Source organism: Heptranchias perlo, chromosome 44 (genome assembly GCF_035084215.1).
Source record: "Heptranchias perlo isolate sHepPer1 chromosome 44, sHepPer1.hap1, whole genome shotgun sequence".
NCBI classification, from domain to species: Eukaryota; Metazoa; Chordata; class Chondrichthyes; order Hexanchiformes; family Hexanchidae; genus Heptranchias; species Heptranchias perlo.
In genome coordinates this window covers 2,832,609-2,838,459 of record NC_090368.1, presented here as the reverse complement: position 1 = coordinate 2,838,459, position 5,851 = coordinate 2,832,609, and positions in this window count along the sequence as shown.

The following is a 5,851-nucleotide window of genomic DNA, read 5'->3' as shown; positions in this document are numbered from 1 at the left end:
AGCGACATTGGGAGGTGGTGGGGGGGAAAGATTTTTTTAAAATCACACAGGTGCAATGGGAGGGGGAGGGGGGTGCTCATTTACAGTTGGGAATGGAGGGACATTGTGGGACAGTGTAGAGTGAGCTTTACTCTGTATCTAACCCTGTACCTGCCCTGGGAGTGTTTGATGGGACAGTGTAGAGGGAGCTTTACTCTGTATCTAACCCGTGCTGTACGTGCCCTGGGAGTGTTTGATGGGACAGTGTAGAGGGAGCTTTACTCTGTATCTAACCCGTGCTGTACCTGCCCTGGGAGTGTTTGATGGGACAGTGTAGAGGGAGCTTTACTCTGTATCTAACCCGTGCTGTACCTGCCCTGGGAGTGTTTGATGGGACAGTGTAGAGGGAGCTTTACTCTGTATCTAACCCGTGCTGTACCTGCCCTGGGAGTGTTTGATGGGACGGTGTAGAGGGAGCTTTACTCTGTATCTAACCCTGTACCTGCCCTGGGAGTGTTTGATAGGGCAGTGTAGAGGGAGCTTTACTTTCTAACTAACCCATTTCCATTTAAACACAATTGGTATCAAAGCAGGGCACCCATCAACACACACTGCATCTGTTTTCAGCTTTCCACAAATTAGATGGGATTTTCTGTCTTCCCATTCAGGGATGTTGTGAAATAAGAGGGGTGAATGTAATTTTTCCAGTCCCATTAGCCCCCCTCCACCCCACCCCAGTAGAGCTCCTCCTGATGGCTCAGTTGGTAACAGCACTGCTCATCGTGGTACTGAGCCACACAGACCAAGAAAGCCACAGGTGAGATCTCCGTTCTATGCTGATTTCAGTCAGAGTGCTACAATTTGTCTCCGCTCCCCAGGGTTCGGTAAATTAAAACAAGCCAAGGTTCCCGCTACTGACCACTGTCCAGTGACTCCTGCTGTAGTGTGTGTGTGTGTGTGTGTGTGTGTCAGATGAGGAAAGTGTCAGAGTTTCCCGTAAAACCCTCCACATATGGATAGCCTGCCAACACTTGGGTCCTGGGGTGTCGCACCAGAGAGCGGCTTGGTGCCTGTGAAACTACCTGGGCACAAATCAGCATCTTCAGGAGGGGAGAAAGACTGAAAGTTCCAGAAAAAGAGAAGAGTCTCCCCAGACTGAGAGATATGTGTGTTCCTCACACGAGATGAGAGTGGTCCCGTCACATATAGGTCCTTGTGGCGACTGCCTGGACAAGAAATGTAGAGTAAATCATAGACCACCACAAACACTTGGCACTCACTGATTCCTCGTGCTGCACGAGCCCAGAGTAATCAAACAGTATATAATCCCCAATTGTGCAGGGAATGCTAATCTAGATATTAAAGTTACTCGTATGATATGTATGTATTATTATCCATGAGTTTTTTTCTTTGTTATTATTCTATTCTCCTGCTCTGCAGTACCAATCTTTGCCTGGTGACCTCAGCACTGCCATCACCTGGCACTCACTGCTAAGGCAGCCCTGATTCCCGATCATCGACTCCAATAAAGACAAGGATGTGCGGGGCTATTACAGTCCGTCCCTTTGCGTCCACTGTCTGTTCCACACACTCCCCGCCGATTGGGACCTGGGCTGAGACTGCCCAAACTAATTTCCTCGAGCGCCCTTACAAAGAGAGGACGTGGTAGAGTTGGAATAGAAATGCTTTTTTTTTGGGGCAGGGCGGAGGGGGCGGGAACTGTGTGTACCCAGAGAGTTGCTCAGCACTGCATGCCTCTTGCCCGACCTGCTTCTAATCAGGCTGTCGCAACACTGATCAGTGTCACTGCCCCGTGCCTCTTGACTGACTTGCTCCTAATCAGGATGTCACAACACTGAACAGTGTCGCTCAGTAAAGCAACAGCAGTGGGCACGAGACTCACAGGGAGGGGAGGGGGGGGTGGAAATCAGAGATTTGCTAGTTCTACTGAAAACTGCACTGCCATCCCAAGCATAGACAAGAAATTCATCCTTTGGATAAGCATGGTATGCCTCTTTAAGCAGGGAGACAGGAGACAGGAGTGATAAATTACTTCACTGCCAGGGAATGGTTATTACCGATGTACCATGATTTCGGGTGTGTATATGCATGATTTTAGGATGTGACATGCATTTATAAAATATTTACAGGAACCAGAGTGCAATTTTTTTTTTTGAACAGTGGGCTCTGGGCTAAGGATTAAATACTTTCGTACCTTCCAAGGACAGAATGTTCCTGCATGGTGCTGCTGAAAATTTTTGTGATCGCCTCTCTTTTCTACTAACAGGGATCGGCTGCCAGGGTGTCAACTTTTTTAAAAATTTGATTGGCAAGTCCCCATTTATTACCCATTTTTCTGTATAATGGAGTGGCTTGCTAGGCCATTTCAGAAGGCATTAAGATTCAATCACATACCATTACCACAACTTGCATTTATATAGCGTCTCTAACTTCCCAATTACACAGGAGCAGATAATTACACATTATACAGGAGCAGATAAGATTTGACAAATGTTGAGTGAGGACAGGATCAGGCTCGGGTGTGATGCCCCTTCAGTCGAACAGCCTGCTCACTCTTACCGTCAAGACTCGCACATGACTAATGGCCATTTGGGGCAACCGGGGCCTGTGGAATCGAGCAAGAGGAGGGGGAATACTATATCCCAATAAAAGGTTGGCGGTGATAGAAGAACTGCCTATTGTGCGTGACCAGCTTTGCCGCTCTCTGAGTACACCAGGCCCCTCGGAAAGACACATTCCTTTCTGTGCTCACTAGGTTCCATGCCCCCTCCCTGTAAGCATTCCATAATATACAGCCACTAGTGTTAAACTTCTAATATCACCTAGGCAAAAGAGTCACTTAATACTTAAAGCAGTGATATTGGCCTTTATGCGACCTGCCTACTGGGGCCAGTGCATTTTAAAACTGTATTTCCCATTGAAGATGCCTTGAACTGTAATGGATGTTACACTCCAGGTCCAATTAGGGCCTCTTTTTTTTTTAAACGGTATCGGTTTAATTTTGTAAGTGTATTAGCACCGTGACTGTGATCGGATTATCTGGTCCAACATAAATGAATGTTTAAATAAAGGACTGAATGTTAATAGTGTCTGCCTTTTGTCCAATCATTTGTATATCTGTGTATCTTGTATATCTGTACGTGATTGAACGTGCGGTGAATGGGAGAGCAGTATATATTGATTGAGAGAACTGTACATGTAATGATTGAGAGAGCTGTACGTGCGGTGAATGGGAAAGCTGTAAGTGTAATGATTGAGAGAGCTGTACGTGCAGTGAGTGGGAGAGCAGTACATGTAATGATTGAGAAAGCTGTACGTGCAGTGAACATGACTATCAATTCCTCTTTTACCACAGGCTTACCACTGGTGACCATGTGGGATGCCCACCAGGCTCTCCTGTCCAGTCTAGAAGGCTGTAAATATTACACTGTCAGGCAGTTAAGCCACCACCTACTTCCACCTCTGTAACATCACCCACCTCTTCCCTTACCTCTGCCCATCTGCTGCTGAAACTCTCATCTATTCCTTTGTCGACTATTCCAATGCCCTCTTGGCCGGTCTCCCATCCTCCATGAACTTCAGCTCATCTGAAACTCTGCTGCCCGTATCCTATCCCCCACAAAGTCCCGCTCACCCATCATCCATGTCTTTGCTGGCCTACGTTACCTCTTCGTTCCACAATGCCCCAAGTTTAAAATTCTCATCATGCAAAAGGTGGTAGAAGTGTGGCAACTCTCTCCCATAAAAAGCAGATGCTAGCTCAATTAAATCAGAGAGCGATAGATTTTTTTGCTATCCAAGGTTTATTAAGGGATATGGAGCCAAGGAGGATGGATGGAGTCAGGATACAGATCAGCCATGATCTCACTGAATGGCGGAACAGGCTCGAGGGGCTGAATGGCCTCCTCCTGTTCCTGTGACTACAGCTGATCTTGAACAATGTGCAATGCCAATGGAGGTGGACTGGTTATTGATTAATGTTTTAAACTAGTTTTCATTAGCGAAGAAGGTGCCAGATCCCCAGTCGTGAGGCCACTTTCTGCCCTGCCCCGCTCTCCTTTTAGACCAGGCAATAGTTGACAACTCCTCTTGATATATATTAACGACCTGGACCTGGGTATACAGGGAATAATTTCAAAGTTTGCAGACGACACAAAACTCGGAAATGTAGTAAGCAGTGAAGAGGATAGTAACAGACTTCAGGAGGACACAGACAGACTGGTGAAATGGGCACACATTGCAGTTGAAATTTAATGCAGAGAAGTGTGAACTGATTCATTTTGGTAGGAAGAATGAGGAGAGGCAATATAAACTAAACAGTACAATTTTAAAAGGGGGTGCAGGAACAGAGAGACCTGGGAGTGTATATACACAAATCTTCGAAGGTGACAGGACAAGTTGAGAAGGCTGTTAAAAAAGACATAAGGGATCATTGGCTTTATTAATAAAGGCATAGAGTACAAAAGCAAGGATGTTATGCTAAACCTTTATAAATCACTGGTTAGGCCTCAGCTGGGACTAATGTGTCCAATTCTGGGCACCACACTTTAGGAAGACGTCAAGGCCTTGGAGAGGGTGCAGAGGAGATTTACTAGAACGGTACCAGGGATGAGGGACTTCATTATGAGAGACTGGAGAAGCTGGGATTGTTCTCCTTAGAGCAGAGAAGGTTAAGGGGAGATTTAATTGAGGTGTTCAAAATCATGAAGGGTTTTGATAGATAGATAGAGAGAAACTGTTTCCAGTTGCAGGAGGGTCGGTAACCAGAGGACACAGATTTAAGATAATTGGCAAAAGAAGCAGAGGGGGGAGATGAGCAGAATTTTTTTTACGCAGCGAGTTGTTCTGATCTGGAATTCGCTGCCTGAAAAGGCGGTGGAATCAGATTCAATAGTAAAGGGAATTGGATAAATACTTGAAAAGGAAAAAAAAATTGCAGGGCGATGGGGAAATGAGTAGAGGAGTGGGACTAACTGGATCGCTCCTTCAAAAGAGCCAGCACGGGCACGGTGGGCCGAATGGCTACTAACTCTATTTGGGACACTCACCCAAAGTGAAAGGGAGGCGGCTTCTCTTCAGTTGGCATCACGATTCTTCCTTTACACCCCCCCCCCCCCCCCACCACGCTTCGAGATTTTAAAAAAACGATGTAAAACTAGTAACGGGAGGAAGGTGAACGAAGGCGGGCAACAGACGCCATTTTCCTCTCCCTTTTCCCGCCCAGACTCGCCCCTCCCCCCTCCTCGCGCCAGCGCGCGCTCCGGTTCCAACCGTCACTCCATTCAAAAAACCCTCTCGGGCCAACGACGCGCGGGGGCCCCGGGAGCGCGGGAAAACAGCGCGCGGCAAACACATCACGTGTTGTCAGGAGGGAGCGCTCGTGGCGGAGGGCGGGGACTCACCTTCCCTCCGCCCCTACTGCGCACGCGTAGTCCGTACCTCGCCGACCGCCCGCACCTCCTCAGCCTCTGGTTGATCGCCTCCGTCTCTTCTGCGCGTGCGCGCTGGGTAAAACAAAGCCGTTTCGTTTGGTTTCTTCCACCCTCCCCCTCCCTAATAAAACCGTCCCGCGCATGCGCAGAATTGGCGTGCGTGCGCCGACGCCGCGAAAATAAAAATAGGAAAAACTATCCCGGGAACCGCGCCGACAGAACGGGAAGGGGGATGCGGATTGGGGAAAAAAAAGATGGTTATTAGCTGGGAAAGCGGACTTGCGGCCTCGATTTGCTCCCCCCCCCCCCCCCCCCCCCTGAAGGACTGGCAGCCGAGCGGGAAAACTACAACTCCCAGCGTGCAGTTCGGGGCCCGCTGGGTGTCCCGGATGTGATGCCAACGGCCGCGCTGATTGGTC